Below are 18,690 nucleotides of genomic sequence, written 5' to 3' on the forward strand. Positions count from 1 at the left end.
AGTTATTTGTAGATCTAATTTCCAAGAAAATTTTAAGAATATCATACAAAAAATGGATAAGGAAAGGCATGTCAAAAAATAGGAAATTTTCATTTTTAACTGTCTTATTTGTGTTTTATCAAAGGATGAATATACAGCATGCACACACACACACACACACACATATGGTAGGGAACTAAAAGTGTGATTAGAATTATTATTTCTCTTAGGGAAAATAGGAATTGTAATTTTGTATTAGAATTGTCTTAAGCTCAACAGTTTAAATACAAGTTTAAAGATTTAAAGAGCAAAGAAAAACTGGACTTTAAGAGCCTAATTTGAATTCTTCCTAGAGCGACAAATTATGTGACCTTTAGGCAAGTAATTTAACTTCCATGTGCCTTAATTTCCTCATCTGTAAGATAAGTATAGTGTTTGTATGCTTCACAAGGTTGTTATCAGAGAAGTGCTTTCCAAGCTGTAAAGGAGCATTTAGATAGCAGCACTTGGACTTGTGATTTCATCAGATATCACAGACCTAGGAAGTATTAGAGGCAGCCTTTTCTATCGAAGTCTTCCTCATTCTAAGGCTAGCTCTCTATGCAGTACACTGTATATTTTGTCAAAATACTATATAAATGTAAGTCTTTATTATCTTTGGATAATCTGTTTGAATACATTGTGGATGCTTACTTTGTACACACTTTATAGGGCCTTTTTTTATATGTTAACATTCAGTCAACAAGCATTTGTCAAGTGCTTACTTAACTTTAGGCATTGTGCTAAGCTCTGAGGATTCAGAGAAAAGCAAAAACTAATCCCTCCTTTCAAGGAGCTCTCAGTCTAATGGGAAAGACAACTATATACAGAAAAAGATAGATGCATTATAGAGTGCAGATCATCTCAGAGGAAGACAGGGAAATAGTTCTGGAAGAGAGTAGTGGACAAGACAGTTATACTAAATAGTGTTGGAGAAATTGCTTTGGAAACTTTTTGTTTTTATGAATTTAAGTTTCATCATAGAAGACAGTTTTCTTTTGCAAAAATAATATTTTATGAGATGTCAGAGACAGCTTGGAATAGAGAATAGAGAATATTCTAAGGAATAGAGAGCTAGTTACCAGGTCAGGAATTCCTGACTCCAAGTTCTTTCCTGGACAAGTCTTTGCAGCTTGTGTTTGTTTTATTCATGATAAAAATGGGAATTAAAAGAGAGAGAGAAGGAAATCTTATTGGACTTGTAAGTAGGAGGCTGGCTTACATCCCATTTTTGCCACTTACTTCCTGGCTCACATCTTTACCCGTTTGGGCTAGTCCTTTCATCTATAACATGAAATTGGTGAACCAGACAATCTCTTTTCTAGGCCTCTTTGAGTTCAAAAATTATGTGAAGAAGGAAGGAAACTTCCCATTTCTCTTTCTTTCTGTCTGTCTGTCTCTGTCTTTCTCCCTCCCTCCCTCTCCTCCCTCCCTCCCTCCCTCCCTCCCTCCCTCCCTCCCTCCCTTCCTACCTTCCTTCCTTCCTTCCTTCCTTCCTTCCTTCCTTCCTTCCTTCCTTCCTTCCTTCCTTCCTTCCTTCCTTCCTTCCTTCCTTCCTCCCTCCCTCCCTCCCTCCCTCCCTCCCTCCCTCCCTCCTTCCCTCCCTGCCTTCCCTCCCTGCCCTCCCTCCCTGCCTCCTTCTCTCTCTTTCTTTCTTTCTTTCTTTCTTTCTTTCTTTCTTTCTTCTTTCTTACTTCTTCTTTCTTTCTTTCTTTCTTTCTTTCTTCTTTCTTTCTTTCTTCTTTCTTTTCTTTCTTTCTTTCTTCTTTCTTTCTTCTTCTTTCTTTCTTTCTTTCTTTCTTTCTTTCTTTCTTTCTTTCTTTCTTTCTTTCTTTCTTTCTTTCTTCTTTCTTTCTTTCTTTCTTTCTTTCTTTCTTTCTTTCTTTCTTTCTTTCTTTCTTTCTTTCTTTCTTTCTTTCTTTCTTTCTTTCTTTCTTATTCTTTTCTTCTTTCTTTCTTTTCTTTCTTTCTTTCTTTCTTTCTTTCTTTCTTTCTTTCTTTCTTTCCTCTGTCTGTCTTTCCTTCTGTCTGTCTTTCTTCTTTCTTTCTATGGCAATTTGGGTTAAGTAACTTGCCCAGGATCACACAGCTAGGAAGTGTTAAGTGTCTCAGACCACATTTGAACTAAGATCCTCCTTACTTCAGGGCTGGTGCTCTCTATCCATTGCACCACCTAGCTTCCCTTAAAAATAAATTTCATTTCCCATTTCCACAATTTCCATATAATTATAATATAATTCTAATAATTTCCCCCAAAAAACTTTTTTATATCTCTCCCACAATGTTCCTCCCCTCTGCCTAGTCACTTAACATAACAAATAGTATGTTTTGAAAGTCAAAAAAAGAAAAAGATGAAGACTAATTCCTTCTTCAAAAGACTTCACCTCCATTGTGATCAATGTTTGTGTATCAGTCTGTAAAATACCTTGTGACCAGCCTTGTTAGTAATCAGTGAAGAAGTACAATTGAGTAGGGAGAAGATCTTAATTTATTTAAAAGCACTCCAGTTATGTGTTAGAATTTTTATCCAAGCATTGCCCCTTTGCTTCAGAAAATTCATTTTCTCTATTATCTTACACAGTGGCCTAGAGTCAGAAGGACCTGAGTTCAAATTTGACCTCAGACTAGCTGTGTGACCATGGTCAAGTCACTTAACCCTGTTTGCTTCAGTTCCTCATCTGTAGAACAAGCTGGGGAAGAAAAGGGCAAACCACTTTAGTATCTCTGCCAAGAAAATCCCAAATGAGGTCATGAAGAGTCAGACATGATTAAGACAGCAACAAAAACAAAATAAAAGAGAGCCTAATAACTATGTTATCATACTTTGTAGGAAAGTTACTTGGCTCCTGTATCCAAAAAATAAACAAAAAACTCCTACCTGAACTAAAGGAATGGTTCCTACAGTGGTTATAAGAACCACTAAAGGTCTTCCATAGTTCAGATGGAAGGAGGAGTCTCCCAGCTAGACAACCAGAGGACATGACTTTTGACAGTAAAAGAATTCGGAACTATAATAGAAACAAAGAGAAGGCAAGTGAAGAATATTGTTTGAAGAATAGATAATGGTCCGGGGCCATTTGGGAAGAAAGGATAGAAAGAAATACAATTTTTAATCAATAAAGAATAATGGGAAATCACAAGGTAAAAATTGATATGAGCAATTGAGTGGTTTCTGAAATAATGTTATCTGTCCAAAGGAGTTGTTGGTAGAATTAGTGATTATTTTATTAGAGAATGAGCTTTTTTCGGAACTACAGTAAAAATGCCCTAGGGACCAGCATGCAGACCAATGACTGATTGTGCCGTTCTGTATCTTAGGAAATTTCTGAATTTCCCTGGGGAGAGGAGTTTTAACTAGGGCAACCTCAAGACTTGCTCTAATACCCAGCTACCACATAGGTCCAGTTTTGACTCAGGGAAGCCCCAGAGATCAAGGGCAACTGATTAACTCCAGAGAGGTCTGAGATGTTGGAGAGGAGACTTCACTAACCTGAACAGGAGTGCACTCATGTTATTTTCAAGGTGAAGAAATTGATACTCATTGATCTTATATAGTGATAAAATTGGGATTTGAAGTCTAGTCTCTTGACTCTGTCAGCTATTCTTTGCCCTTAGATTTTGCTAGTTGATCCTAAATCCCCCTGGATCAACTAAGAATCTATAAAAGAATTCTCTGCATGGCTCCACAGTAGATGCTGATGCTGCATTTATGTCACTACTTAGTGGTTTTAGCAGATGCTTTGAGTCAATCCTATGTCACAGAAGGAAGCAAAATACTTCAGGGACCTGCTGGAGAACACTGTATGAAGTTTTTATGAGACTAAAGAGACTTGTGATCATAACCCCTTCTGTCTAACTTGAATGATGAGTCTTCCTTGAAAATTCCTCCAGTAGAGTTGAGGAGTGATTAGCTTTCAGGGTTGGGAAAATTCCCATATAAGAGATGAACTTGGTGGTCCCAGCGTGGATCTGATGAGTTTCTGTCGTTTATTGGGAAAATGTTTTGATAAGGCTATGATTATAAGCGCCTTTGCAACCCTTCTGAATCAATGTAGGAAGCTTGAATAATATATAGGCAGAACTGATTCATACTAATTTATCAAGATGATGTTTCCTGATTAAAAAGTGACTGAAATGGAACAAATAAATATCAAAGAATCCTCAAACCCATAGAGGACCTCCAGATGACTTCTTATTACAAGCAAAACTATATTTCTACTTTCTCAGATATAAAAATACAATATAATGCAGCAGTTATATAGCCTGCTATATAAAACGATCTTTTGCTTTCCCTTATAGCTGTTTCCCATCACCATAATTATTCCTTCCTAGCTTCCATCTTTCTTTTCTGTGATTTTCCCCCCTTCTCCTAGTAATTTCTTCTTTCTACCTTGAAATCACACCCTTAACTACCTTGGTTATTCTCACCAATAATGCTAAGAAACTGTACAGACTCCACTTAGGATTGCTGAAATAGCAGCAGATTTGTATGCATATCTCAGAAAAACCCGGATACTTTAAAACCTATTTTTTTACATTTTATCCAAAATGCCGTATAAAAAGAGTACGGCGAGTAAGATAACAGCATAAAACAATTTGCTTGTACTTACTCAAAGCAATTTGAAGCAGTATTAGAATTACCACTGAAATGTATCCTCCTAAGTAAGTCATTAATCTCTTTAGGCCATATTTTTCCCATTTATGTTAGAATGTCTCCAAGTAATTAGAAAAATCCCCAAGTCCCTTCTGTTCCTAAAATTAGAACTTTGTGTTGTTCTCATCTCATAGATCACCTGGGAATGGGATTCTTTTCACTCCCTTAAGGAGGATCTTAATAGAATAATAGGTTACACTATCTATTTTTAGTAAGAGCAAAGCCATAGCTACAATCTCTGTGGAAAGAACCTATGGAACATTGGAAAGAACATTGAACTGGAAATAGGAAAATCTAGATCCACATCCTAGTGCTGTTACTAACAGGACTTCTCTAGCTGTAGCACACATGAATGTGCACAAACCTCATCTCAGACCAGGCAAAGGGACCCTTGCTCCATAGAAGAAAGTAGTTGCCATAGTTGCAGGAGAATCTTCCCCAAAACCAGAAGGGGTAGATTCAGTGTTCCATTATAACTTTTCTAGATCTCTGGCTTTGCTCATTTGGTGAATTGTGTTGCAGATTGATTTTTCTTCTGTTAACATGTACAGTATTAGTGGCTCTTTCAGTTTCTTTTTCATTTCCTGGAAAATATTATTTTAATCATAACATTTTAAAACATGATGGTTGAGTCTTAACAAGGTGGGAAAGTTTCCTGCACAGTGATAGGAACTTCAGACCCAGTGTAGTCCCCAACCTCTTGTCTGACATGAGTTGGTAATTCACACTTTTCTTTGCTTCAGGACTTTAATATACAAAATATATTAAAATAATTGTTTTTTTCTGCCCCCAAGCAATGGTATAGAGTGAATTTGTGTATAGAGAGACTTTGTAAGTTGTTTTGGATGAAAAATTTGCTAGAAATATACAGTTCCGCTCTGTCTCATATTCATATTAATTTTGTCTCATAGACTACAGAAAGAGCCAAAGAGTCAAAGGAGGGCAGGGGACTGGAGTTAAAAGGACATTTGATTGGGATTCTGCCTCTTAGGACCTTTGGAAGCCATTTATCTCTAAGCTTCTATTTCCTCATGTGTAAAAGAGGGATAATAATAATATACCTACTTCATAGAGTTGTTTTGAGGAAAGTGCTTCTAAACCTTAAAATGTTGTATAGAGAGGTGATGCTGGAATTCATCTTGTTTAATTCTGCGTAATAAATAAATTTTGTAAAGGTTTTTTCTTCCCATCCCAACTCCCAATCTAAGGGGAAGAATAGCATGGAGAGAGGAAAATCTATTTTTGTTTACTAAAAAAAAATAAAATTTAGTTTTAAACTGTTTAGTAGGGAGGCATTGTGGTATGGGGGAAAAGGGGTGAGGTAGGATAACCACTGGATTGGATATGAGAAGCTGAAGTCTAAATCCTGTTTCTACCATTTGTAAACCACATGACCTTGGACTAGTGGCTTAATCTCGGGCCCACAGTTTCTTCATCTGTAAGAGGAAGGGCTTTAAATAAATAACTTAAAGGTACCTTTCGGCTTTGATTGTAGGTGACTAAGACATTTTTAGGTGAATCCAGCCATTCTAATGACAAATACCTTGACGTTTGTTTCTTTCAAAACTCTGCTGAAGTATAACTGTCTACACTAAGGCTTTATTTCAGCTATCCCTAATTATGTATATAGATCCCCCAGGAGAAGGTAAATTTCTTGAAGGAAGAAACTACTTTATTTTAATCTTTATGTTTTTAGTGCCTAGCACGGTACTTGGTACACAGTAGACATTTAAAAAAAAAAGAGTCATTCTTTTGAACAGAAGACATTTAAAAAAATTTTTTTGATTAAACCATTTAGGCAGCTGTGGGTTGATTATGAGTGTTCTTATGTTCTGAGTGGATGTGAATGCAGACGTCTGACATAAGATTGACCTAATCATTATAAGTAAATGCTAGAACTTTGCATTTCTCTGGTTTGCATGATTATGAATTACTTTGTCAAGAGTAAGACATTTAAATCTCACCCAAGTTAACCTGTTCTTTTTTCTAATATAATGAATACTGATATAATAGTCTGCCCTTCCCACTGGTAACTCATTTCAAATGTACTTCTTATCACCATGGTTTTCTTTTGAGTTTTAATTCACTTATTTCTTCCATATCCAATTTTAAAACTAAAATTAACTTCCTGTGAAATGAAGCTGCATGAATTCATGAGGTTTCCCTTACATCTGTGGAAATAAAGGAAAGAGTAAGAGATAAATTCTTTTTGGGATGAAAGTTGGGTTTCCTTTGGATTGGCACTAAAACTGACCTTGCATATATATATATATATATATATATATATATATATATATATATATATATATATATATATATATATATATATATATATATATATATATATATATATATTAGAGATACACACATATACTTGGGTGTTTATATATAAATTGTTTTGGTAAGAAAGTATGTGATAAAATTATCATATTTATAGATAGTGCTAAATCCTTCTATTAGTAAAGTACCAAGCAGAAAAGACATACTTCAGAGAGATGCTACTACAGTTATGTGTGTGATTCTAAGTGTATCCCTCAAGGATGTCAGAAAGAAGAAAAGGCTTCATTTTTACCAAAATAATCATAGCAGTACTTTGTGTGGTAGCAAAAAACTTGAAGCAAAATGGACAATGACTGAACAAATTGTGTTCTATTGAATTCAATAGAATATCATAATGTATGAAACAATATTTGAGTAATTGAGAGAATCTTGGGAAGACTTGTATGAACTGCTTCTCAGTGAGATAAGCAGAACCAAGAAAACAATACATATAATGACTAAAGTAATGTAAATACAAATAAAAAATTTTTTTAAATTAGGAGGAAGCCAAACTTTGAATGATTGTAATGATCCATCTTGGCCTCTGAAACAAATATTGAAATATTTGTCTTTACATTCCACAGATATTTAATGCCTGTGGGTTCATAATGTCATATGCACCATTCAATTAGGATAATGAGTTATTTAATTTCAGTTAACTGTTTTTCTTTATTACAATGTAGGATTCTTTGGGAGAGAGAGGGAAGATTTCATATATATATATATATATATATATATATATATATATATATATATCCCCTTCCCCCCAAAATGTGTGGAAAAGGAAACAAGGCATAATTACTAAAACTTTTAAATTATGTAATTAGACCACAAAGTAGCAAACTAAGCTTCACTGTAAAATATAAAGAAAGACATTTAGGGAAAAATACTACTATTAGATAGCATGGGCTGGATTTAAAATTAAATAAGGCCATCATTACCTGTTTTTATTTTTGTTTTTCCAGTTTAGATGTTCACTGGTCACCAACATGGTACTGTAAAGCTCAAAAACACAGAATTTAGGGTTAGATGGATTTGTTTGATTTTTAAATCCAACACATACTATTTAGTAGTATAGAGCTGATAAGTTAATTTTGCTACTCTGTGACTTGATTAAATAGGAATAGGGAGTAAAGAAGTGATTTGGCACTCTTGAAGGTTCTGCCAGAAATAGAGTAAGCCCTTATAGGTATCACCAAAGTGGCAAGACTCCAAGTTGAACTTAATGATAGACTGATTTATTTTTGTCTATTGGTTAGTCCAGCTAAGTTTGAAGCAAGGCTCCTCATGAGCTAAAGGTTGGCCACTCTGAACAGCTCATGAAACCCATCTGCCAAGGGATGGAGATGAGTACATTTGTTAAAAGGAAATCAAATAATTCAACCAGGTCAGCAAGATAACTAAATTATATGTAGTTAATTCTCTCTTCACCTTCCTCTTTCCATCTATTCTATTCAGACTTTGAAAGGAAAAGTAAGAAAATTAATTATGCCCTTTGACCCAGTGGTTTCATTGCTAAGAGTTAGAAGAGCATTGATTTAGATATGTAAGGAACCTTAGAGGCACTTACATCTAACCCTCTTATTTTACAGATGAAGAAACTGAGCCATAAAATATTTGACACAGGGTCACATGGTTAGCAAGTATTTCAGAGTCCAAGATGGGGATTCTGCTTCCTGGTCATAAAGATGAAATTAAAGGAAAAAGAAAATGAAAGACCTGTCTGTATAGAAATAACTCATAGTTACTCAATTTGTAATAACAAAGATTTGGTACAATCTAAATGTCAAATACTTAGAGAATGTCTGAATAAATAATTGTGTGTTTGTGTCATGGAATTTTATGTTGCTATTATAAAAATGATAAATATGTAGACTACAAAGGAGGATGGAAAGATAGGCATGAAGTGATAATGAGCAAAATCAGTGAAGCCAGACTGGCACAGATACTTACTACATCTATCCAAGAGGAAGGAAAGCAAAGAAGACAAAGGTTAGAACATTTCAGATATATCTGGAAGAGGTCATTGAGCAAATCCATAAATTTTTTAATTGCTAATTTGTTTGGATCAAACTTGCTGAAATGTATGACATGATGTGTTTGTGGCTTTATTAGGTTTTGTGTCCCTTTTTAAAGCTGATTGTTTCTGGTGATGGCCTCCGGCAGCTGTCCTAACTCTGCAGGACATTCCACTCTTGCTGGTTCAAGCAGCAACAGCATTCTCTCTAGTCACCTGAACATCTCTTTTTTGAGTCTTGCTTTCTTGAACTTTTATCTTTCTCTAGAGAAAAGCCCTACCAGGTTAGCCCCCCTGGAATTTCCATCATGTCCCTGGCTCATAAATTGATGTAGTAGAAAACAATGGAATTGGAATCAGAGCCCCTAAGGTTCAAATTCCAGGGCTGCTACTTTCTTACCTATGTGACTTTGGGCAAGTGACATCTCCATCCTGGACCTCAGATTTCACATGTACATACATATATATATATATATATAAAGGATGGGGTAGATAGACCAGACAATCTCTAAGGTATCTTCTAGTTTGAAATCTTTTGTTCCTTTGGTCTTTATAACTTCAAATCCCATATTCTATGATGTCTTAATTTACTTATCTCACTCTAGTACTTTGAAAATTCCTTTGGGATTGTGGGTGCTGACTAATTTGAAATATTTCTTTTTTGCTCACTCTGTCACCTGTGCCTAAAGTAAGCATATTTTTCCAAACCAAAAATCAAAATCCATAGTCTACAAAAGATATTTTTTGTTGAGCCTCATGAAAGCTATTTGAACCTCTTCCTAATGTAACTATGACTAGTTACATGATTGGTAACTAGTACCAATATGTAGAAATGATCAAGACATAAGATTGGAACAAAATAAAAGAATTTTCTAATTATTTCTAATTCTAATGATGAGACCCTCTCATTGAAAAACATCTTTGTTATTAAGTCATTTTTCATTCATGAGCAACTCTAAATGATTCCATTTGGAATTTTCTTGGCAGAGATACTGGAGTAGTTTGCCATTTCCTTCTTCAGCTTACTTCAGAGATAAGAAAAAAGAGGCAAACAGGGTCAAGTGACTTTCTCAGAGTCACCCAGCTTGTAAATGTCTTAGGTTGGATTTGACAGTCTTTCTGATTCTAGGCTTGACAGTCTCCATTGTACCACTGACCTGCCCATAGCAAAGTTAATTGTGCATTATGATGTCTTTTCTAGTTCTATAAAGTTGGTAGTTTGGGATAAATAAGTATATTAATTTAGGCATTTTCTTTAAATTGGTATGGCGTAACCTTGAGTAATTAATATTTCTCCATTTATTTAAGTCTGTATTTTTGTAAACAGTTGTATCATTATATTAACATAGTGCCTATATGTTTTCATTGATGGACATACAAATATTTTTATACAATTTCTAGTATTTTAATGGGTCTTTTTCTATCTTATCTTAATGGGCTTTATTGATAACACCCAGAAATGTTTATGATTTATATGGGTTTATATTATATCCCACAATTTTGATGAAATTATTGTTTCCTTTAATTTTTTAGTCAATTCCTTAGGGTCTCTAGATAGACAGTGAGGTCATTTGCAGAAATAGTTTTGTTTCCTCTATGCTTGTGATCATTATCTTGTTTTCTTTTTTCTTATTGCTATAACTGGCATTGAACAAAAATGGTCCTTGAATGCTGTGAAAAAATGTCTTCAGCATCTATTAATAGATAATCATGTGGTTTTTATTATTTTTGTTACAAATGTGATCTGTAACATATAAGCTTTTCCTTATATTGAACCAACCTGAATTATTGGTATAAATCCAACCTGGTCACAGTATATTTCTTTTTAAATATGTTATGATCGTCTCTTTTAGTATTTAATTTGTTGCAATAATATTCACTAAGAATAGTGAATCTTTTAATTTAATTTAATTTAATTTGTTGCAATAATATTCACTAAGAATAGTGAATCTATCATTTTTTGTCTCTAGTTGATCTCTAAATTAAATAATAAGACCATATTTGTGTCAAAAAAGAACTGAGTAGGATCCCTTCTATTCCCTTTTACTTATTTTTTTGCCAATAGCTTACATAATATTAGAATTAATTATCCATTGAACATTTAAAAGAACTCATTTGTAAATGCATTTTTCTAGAGCTTTGGCATTCAGAGTTCATAGTTTTTTTCTCTGGATGTGGATAGCATTTTTCCATCATGAGTCCCTTGGAATTGTCTTGGGTCATTGTATTTCTGAGAAAGCCACGTCTTATTAATTTTGCTCCCATATAATTATTGGCCAGTTCAACTTTTTTGTTCTCATAGTATTTAAATAATCCATTTCTTTTCCCACTAATTTGAAACAATTTGTTATTTATCTCAGAACAACTAATTTTATTTGATTAATTTTGAAAGGTTCTTAATTTTGTTACTTCTGTTCTTTGATTTTCAAAAGTTTTAATAATATATATATATATATATATATATATACATATATATATATATATATATATATAATTTTATAGCTATTATAGTTCTACTATTTCTCCCTGCAGTTCAACTAACTTTTCAATAATCAGATGCTATAATTTGGTGTGTAAATAGCAAATATTGACCTTTATATTTTTTCTCCGATTCTCTTAAACATAATTAGTTTCTCTGTTTATCTTTTTAAACTATGTCTGTTCTTACTTTTTCCTTATCTGAGGCCATGATTACTACTCCAACTTTTATAATTAGACCTGAAGCATAATATATTTTACTCTTGCCCTTCATTTTTTTTGGATGGATTTCTATGTTTCAACTCTATTTCTGGAAAAACCTATATTGTTGAAGTCTGATTTCTAATACATTCTGCTCTTTTCTTCCATTTCATGGGTGAATTAATCTCATTTATATTTACAGTTATCATTATTAATTGATATAATTAATCATTATTAATCATAATTACTCTTTTTCATTTCATCCTATCCTCTTTTAGTTTCCCCCCAAAATCCTTCTTTGCAAAGATATTAAAAGGGAGAATGTTTACTACTAAAGATATATAATTGAAATGATCTGTTTCTTCTCCATTGTTCTTCTTATCTTCTTCTCAGTATTTTCCAGTCATATTTTTAAATTCTTTCTTTTTTTCCTTTTTGATCCTCCTTTCATATTTTACTCTCAAATGTGTGTTTGTCTTATTTTTGCTTAATCCCTCAATCATTCCTGTCTTCCCTCCTAACCCCAAGATCCCTACCTTTTTCTTTGCTGAATTTAATGTATTTCTTGAATATAGAATGTATTTTCATCCTTTTTTTTGTCCAGTTCAGGTGAAAGTGAGATTTATAAATATCTGTCCCACCCTCCCATCTCTTTCCCTATTTTGTATATTTCTGTTGTATCAGATGAGTTTCTATTTCTTCCACAACTCAAGTCTTACTGTAAATTTGACACAATAACACTACATCATTGCTCTCTCTGTTGTAGACCTTTAATCAATTCCTTTTCAATACCTTAAGAAGTAGCAAATGGATTTCCCAAAGGTAATGCAGTTCTATTCCATGTGTTAGTGAATAAAGTTAGAAATCAAGATGTGGCAGGTTCTGTATTAGAATGAGACATTTTGCTATGAGCTATTATACAGCTATTGACCTGTTATTCTTATAATTCCAGCTACCATTCTGTTGGTTGTTAGAGGAACTTGACTAGAGTATTCACATGACATCCCCACTATTGAAAAACAATCCAAGAATACATAGTCTTTCCAATGCTGGGTCAATAGCTTGACTTTTGTGGATTCAAGGGAACTATGTTATAGTTAAGCTCATGAGCAGAATCAGGATTGGAATTTTAAATATGGTATCAAGACACAGAAATCTAAAAGAAAAACCTGACACAAAATGACACTCCTGAAGTTATACTCTTGACATTTCGAAGATAAGTCTGAATAAGCCTAAGGTTCTGTCGAATAAAGGTAGAAAATTATTAATTTTAGTCACCAAGATTAAGAAGGAACATTTAGTGAATTTCATTTCTCCCCACTTTTCCTCCCTTTACTCCTTCTTACTCTTTAAGTGCCAATGAAATCTTTCAACTAAATATGTGGTCAAAAAAGCTCTTTAAAACTTTGAGGTATTAAAAGAGTGCTTCTTCGATGATATGGCAGGGCAGCTGCTTCTGCTCCCTTTGTGTTATGGATAACTGAGGAATCTGTAGGCTCAGATAACATACATGAGCCAGTGGAGGCTAGGAGGCCACACTTATGTTGGTGAGTGAGAAAGTGAATGAGGTGGGAGGTATGTGTGCTTGGGCGGATGAGAAAGTGAGTAAGAGAGTATGTGAGTGGGCGGCTAATTAGGTTGGCAAGTAAGAGAATGTAGGAGCGGCTGAATGGCTATGTAATTAAACAGTTGAACAGAGCTTAATAACAGTCTGGAACAGTGCTGCTTCATGGGCCTGCAGGGGAGGGTTGTAGAGGACCGGCCAGTTGGCAGCACCCTTTGGACACACGGGGCTCAATTTGAATGACTCTACTCGAGTGCAGGGGCCTGCATCTGTTCTCATTTTGTCTGCCACAAATAGGTAACCCGAGCGAGACAATATGTGCCCGAGGAAGAGAGAAATGAGGAGAGAACTGAAGGCAGCATTCCCTAAACATTTGAAACCCTTTGAATTAAATGCTAAGCCTGCTCTAAGTGGAAGCCTTCAAAGTTTCCTGACTCAGTACAGAAGAATATTCTGGGTGAGCTTGTAAATGAGGAATAGGGAATATTTGTGAATTCCCCACTGAGGTGAGTTTAACCAGCAGAAGAATTTAGTGAATTAGATTATGTGCCTGTTCTTCAGATTTGGCATATCCTCCAGTTACTGGCTTCTCGCTACAAATTCTGGTTATTCCCCAGTAAGATATATACCAGGGCTACCTAAACTTTTTTCACTCATGACCTCTTTTTGCCCGAGAAATTTTTATGTAACCCCAGATATATTGGTATATAAAAAGGTATACAAATCAAACATTTACTTATAATAAATCAAAATTTTGCAACCCTCATGTTCAATTATAAGACCCTATATGGAGTCGTGACTCAAAAGTTTAAGAAGCAGGGACACATATTATGTATGACCAGTCTGGGGTATGAGGAAGAGGAGGTGGTGGACTTCTACAGAAAAATGGGAAAAGTGAAACATTTCAGCAGGCTGACACCATACTATACCTCACATAATTGATCGGAGGGGAGGACTTTGGTGTTCTGCTGAATAAGAAAGAATTGACTACCTCCATAAAATGTAGAGGGAATGGGATAGGGAGGGACTCCTTGCCCCAGCTTAGAACCTTCTCTAAGATTCTTCCTTTTATATAATATTACTTACTGATTGTGTGGGATGATAAAACGATGTACAATGAAAGTAAAGCTTAGTGAACACATTCATTTTAGGTGACACACCTCCTATATATAAGACAAAAGAAGCATGTGACTTTTTGTGGGGTTGGTTTAGAAATGTTGCCTGACTGTGCAGCTATCCCTGCCCTTGAAATACTCATTGCTATAGTTGCATGAGCCCTTCTAAAAGCAGAACAATGGGAAGAGGTAAAATCCCTCCTCTAAAACACAAGTGAATTCTTTATGGCTTCAGACCTCCTTCATCTTTCCACATTCTTCTTTGGAAGATCCTCCCCACCCAAACACTGATCAACCTTGGGTGACCAAAGTGAGGCAGAAATACTGATAAATGTGGCAAGTTGGAGTTTAGAATAAGTATATTAATAACCCTGAAGATTCAGACTTGTATTAGCTTACCAAGATGGGTCTTTGATCACAAATTACTCAACCTGCTAAATTCAAAGGAAATTGTTTTTGCGGTGGTTTTCATAATGGTCCTTTTTCTAGCTTAAAATATTCCATAGGTGAGAGGTGTTAAGCGAAGAGACAGGTATCTTCCTTTTGGGGGAGGGAAATTTGCTCCCAAGTGCTCTCTCTTTTCTGAGCAACAAGAGTATATACAGTCAATGAGGTTCAACAAGTGTAGATAAAAATAATAAGCCTTATGTTTTTTGTTGTCTCCCCCTATATTGTGGTGTTTGTGCCAGTAGCAGGATTTTTGAAACATTTTTTTTGAAATTTTTGAAACATTGCCGTAAGCATGCCTCATTTTTGCTATTTTTCCTCAAGGGTGTGTGCTTCCTTCTCAGAGTGGTTAAATGTTCTTTTAATCACCACTCCCTCCATTTTAGGAATAAGAAAATGAACTTCGAACTTGGCATAGGGTGGGGGAGGGAAGTTTTATAAACACTGTGGCTCTGATCCCTCTAATCTTTACTACCTGTAGGGACAGGTGAATGCAGAGAAGCTCCTGGCAGGGTTGCCCGGATTTTTTCAAGGCTATGAGTTACACAATCGAGCAGAAGATTCTTTGAAGCTACCAGAAGAGGTCAAAGCAGCATGTTCACAAGGTGTGTTACTCAGAAGTTTCCCTTTACAGATTTTATTTGCTTGATTACCTTTAGGAATTCCCATGGCATCATTTGGCCAACTTTAGGTGAGCTGTTGCCTCAGAATCTACATTAAAACATGGGCATTGATTAGAAGGAAGGGAGGAAGGAAAGAAAGGAGAGAGAGGCAGAGAGAAAGAGAGAAAGACAGAGAGAGAGACAGAGAGAGAGAGAGAGACAGAGAGACAGAGAGAGAGACAGAGAGACAGAGAGAGAGAGAGAAAGAAAGAGAAAGAAAAAGAAAGAGAGAGAGAAAAAAATTAAATAAGGAAGAGAGAAAGAAGAGAGCAAGCAAAGGGGGGGGGGAAGAAAGTACTGCTGTGTATTTAAATTGTCCCAAAGTATCAATTTGAGGCAGCATTACCTTCTACTACTATTGTTTTAAGTACTTTGTTATTATAGCCTAGACTGTAACCTAGTATGGTATGTCTAAGAAAAAAGATGAGAATACTCTCTCTTATTCCAACTCAGGAATAGAAGGAAACAGCATTTTAAATTCTGTAGGTTGTATCGACCTGAGCAATTACCAGACAGCTGAAAAGAGAAGTGAAAAATATATTTAGGACTACATCAAGATTACTCTGGAAAAGAAAAAATTGCATAGCCATATTCTCTTATGATTATGTAGCTGCAGAGTTTGGGGCAAAGGTATTTGCTACAATTTAGTATGTACAACATTTTACCTCTATTATACCTTAAAATAGCCTTTAACAGCAGCAAATTCATGGCTTTGAAATGTCTCCCTGTGTATTCATCCTGCAAAGAAGTTCATAATTATCAACCTGATATATGAAGTTGGAACTTAACAAAGGTTTCAGAGAGATTACTTGTGCTCTCTAAGAAGCATATTAGCTTCTAAACTACCTCAAAAAATTTGATTCTTCATGAAATTACAAATCAAAGATTTACTTTCTTTGATTTCTTTTACTTTCTCCCTTGTCTTAAAACATATATTGATTTTCTAAGAATGAACAACATTTGCTTTATAAAAATGGGATTTGGGCTCTTAAACTAGCGATTTTAGTGTGAGAAACTCAGCATCATCATTATAAAAATGGTATCACATTTTAAATCTAGAGGGGAGACCACACATAATTTCTGAGGACAACCAAAGACTTTGTAACCTTTATTGAAGCCTGTAGGGTTTCCAGTGTGTTAAGATGTTAGCAGAATTAGTGGGAAACTGTGTGTCCATTCCTTTTTCATTTTCCATTTGGGAAGTCTTTTGTGAGGTCACGCTACCCTTGCAGATCTTCAAGGAAATTAGATAATAGTAAGAGCTGAACTCGGAAGATTTTGCCTATTCATAATAAATAATAATTCTTCCTTTCTGAGAGACAGTTCTTCTCTGAGTGGTGAGATGAATGACATGAAACTCTTGTTAAGGGTTTATAAAAATCTACAATTATACAGTATTCAAAAGGTAGAGAAATGACCAGGTTCACACAGGAAGAGACTTTTTTTAGTTCCCCAATAGGCTGGAATAGCTGCCTTTTTAAAATTAGGCAGCTTTTGATGGAAAGTAAAATAGGACCTTCTAAGAGAAAATGACTCAGTACCCTGCAGAGTAAAGCTAATAAATTACTTTTTAAAAATACAAATACATTTTTTGGTCTTCTCGATGAGCATATTCAAGGAGAATAGCATGGAAAGATTTTCTTTTTTATCTCATGACAGTCTAAATTTTAAGAGTAATCAACTACATTAATAGTTTGTTTTTCCCAGCATCTCACTATGTCTTTGTCTTTCTCTCCTGCTTCCTCTTAATATATGTATATTTATACACACACATTTTATATAATATATATACATATATGTGTGTATACATATATATACATACATATATATATATAAACAGGTTAAGCCAAGAGGTTCATTTGGCCCAGAGAAATAGGAGAAAGGAGAATGAGGTGTCAGTGCCCTCCTTACTGTGGCAAGCTTCAGAACAGGATGTCCATAACTCTGTTTTGATCCCATCTGCCCTAGGATCTTTTCCCCAAACATATTTACTGCAGCAGAGAAGGTCTTGAACCATGCAATGAACTTGATTAAGCCAGAAGGATTCTCCAAAAGGAAACATGCCTATTTTCCTCTAAGTCAGAAAGTCTTCTCCCCAGACTACGAGAATATCTCCCCACAGAAGTAAATGGACAGGTCTAGGACTATACCAAACCTGGAGTTGATTCTTTCTCAAATTTGTCAGGGGATCCAACAAATTTTGGCTGGAGTTCTATTACAAAAAATGGAGGAGAGCTCCAAGCGGCCTACAGGACATGCATGTTGGAACAGAACTGTTCACCAGTTGGTACTGGCAACCTCTGGGTCATGTCTACCATGTGGGATTCTCCTCAATCTGTATTTATCATTCTTATGCAGAAACATATTCCCCACAACTATCCACTGATGTTACTTAAAATATAGATCATCATAAGATAAAAATGAATACTTTTTCATACTATTCTCCTTGAGTAAGAGCTTTTTTATTTGTACTTTTAAAAAATTATTGACTGGTTCGACTCTGCAGGGTACTAGATTATTTTGTCTTAGATGTTCCCTTTTTGTCTTCCATTAAAAACTGCCTAATTGTAAAGGTCTTCCCATTTTTGGTGGGGTGAAAGAAGTCTTTTCCTATGTGAACCTGTTCATTTTTCTATCTTCTGAATATGCATTGCAAAATCCTAAATGACTAACCGGTACTGTGGAAGCTAGAGTACTTTGGGAAGGTAATAAGAAAAACAAATAGAGATCTTTACAATTTAGCAGAGCTCTAGATCTTATGTAGTCTAAATTCCACCCTGAAGCAAAAAACATTTTTTGTCTTCTCTGAGAAGTGCCATTTAGCTTCTGATTGATTATCTTCAGGGACTAGGAACTTACCACCTAAGGAGGTAGCCCACTCCATTTTACAATCTAATTCTGAGGAAGGTCTGCTTTTGTTGAGTCAGAAATCTAAATCCCTGTGGCTTCCTAATTTTTTATTGCTTCTTCCTAATTTTATTGTTTATTATTTTAAAAAATTGTTCCTAATGTTTTATTGTCTTATAGAGTCCCTCTGTGAGACACCCCTTATCTACCTGAGGACAGCTAATATGCTTCCTTCCCTCCATTCCCACTCTTCTCATCTCACAGCTTTAAGTATCCCTTGTTCAGCTAACACATTAATTAGGAAGCAGGAACAAGGAAATAAATAAGTGGTGCATGTTGAAAATGGACTTTTAAAAATGTGCTTTTAT

General features: G+C 35.0%; 1 long non-coding RNA gene across 1 annotated transcript in view; it reads right to left on the reverse strand.

Moving 5' to 3' along the window:
- Window positions 1-18,690, reverse strand: part of LOC141543072 (uncharacterized) — a 132,443-nt gene that overhangs the window by 16,508 nt on the left and 97,245 nt on the right. The window lies entirely within an intron of this gene.

This window comes from Sminthopsis crassicaudata, chromosome 5 (genome assembly GCF_048593235.1).
Source record: "Sminthopsis crassicaudata isolate SCR6 chromosome 5, ASM4859323v1, whole genome shotgun sequence".
NCBI lineage: Eukaryota > Metazoa > Chordata > Mammalia > Dasyuromorphia > Dasyuridae > Sminthopsis > Sminthopsis crassicaudata.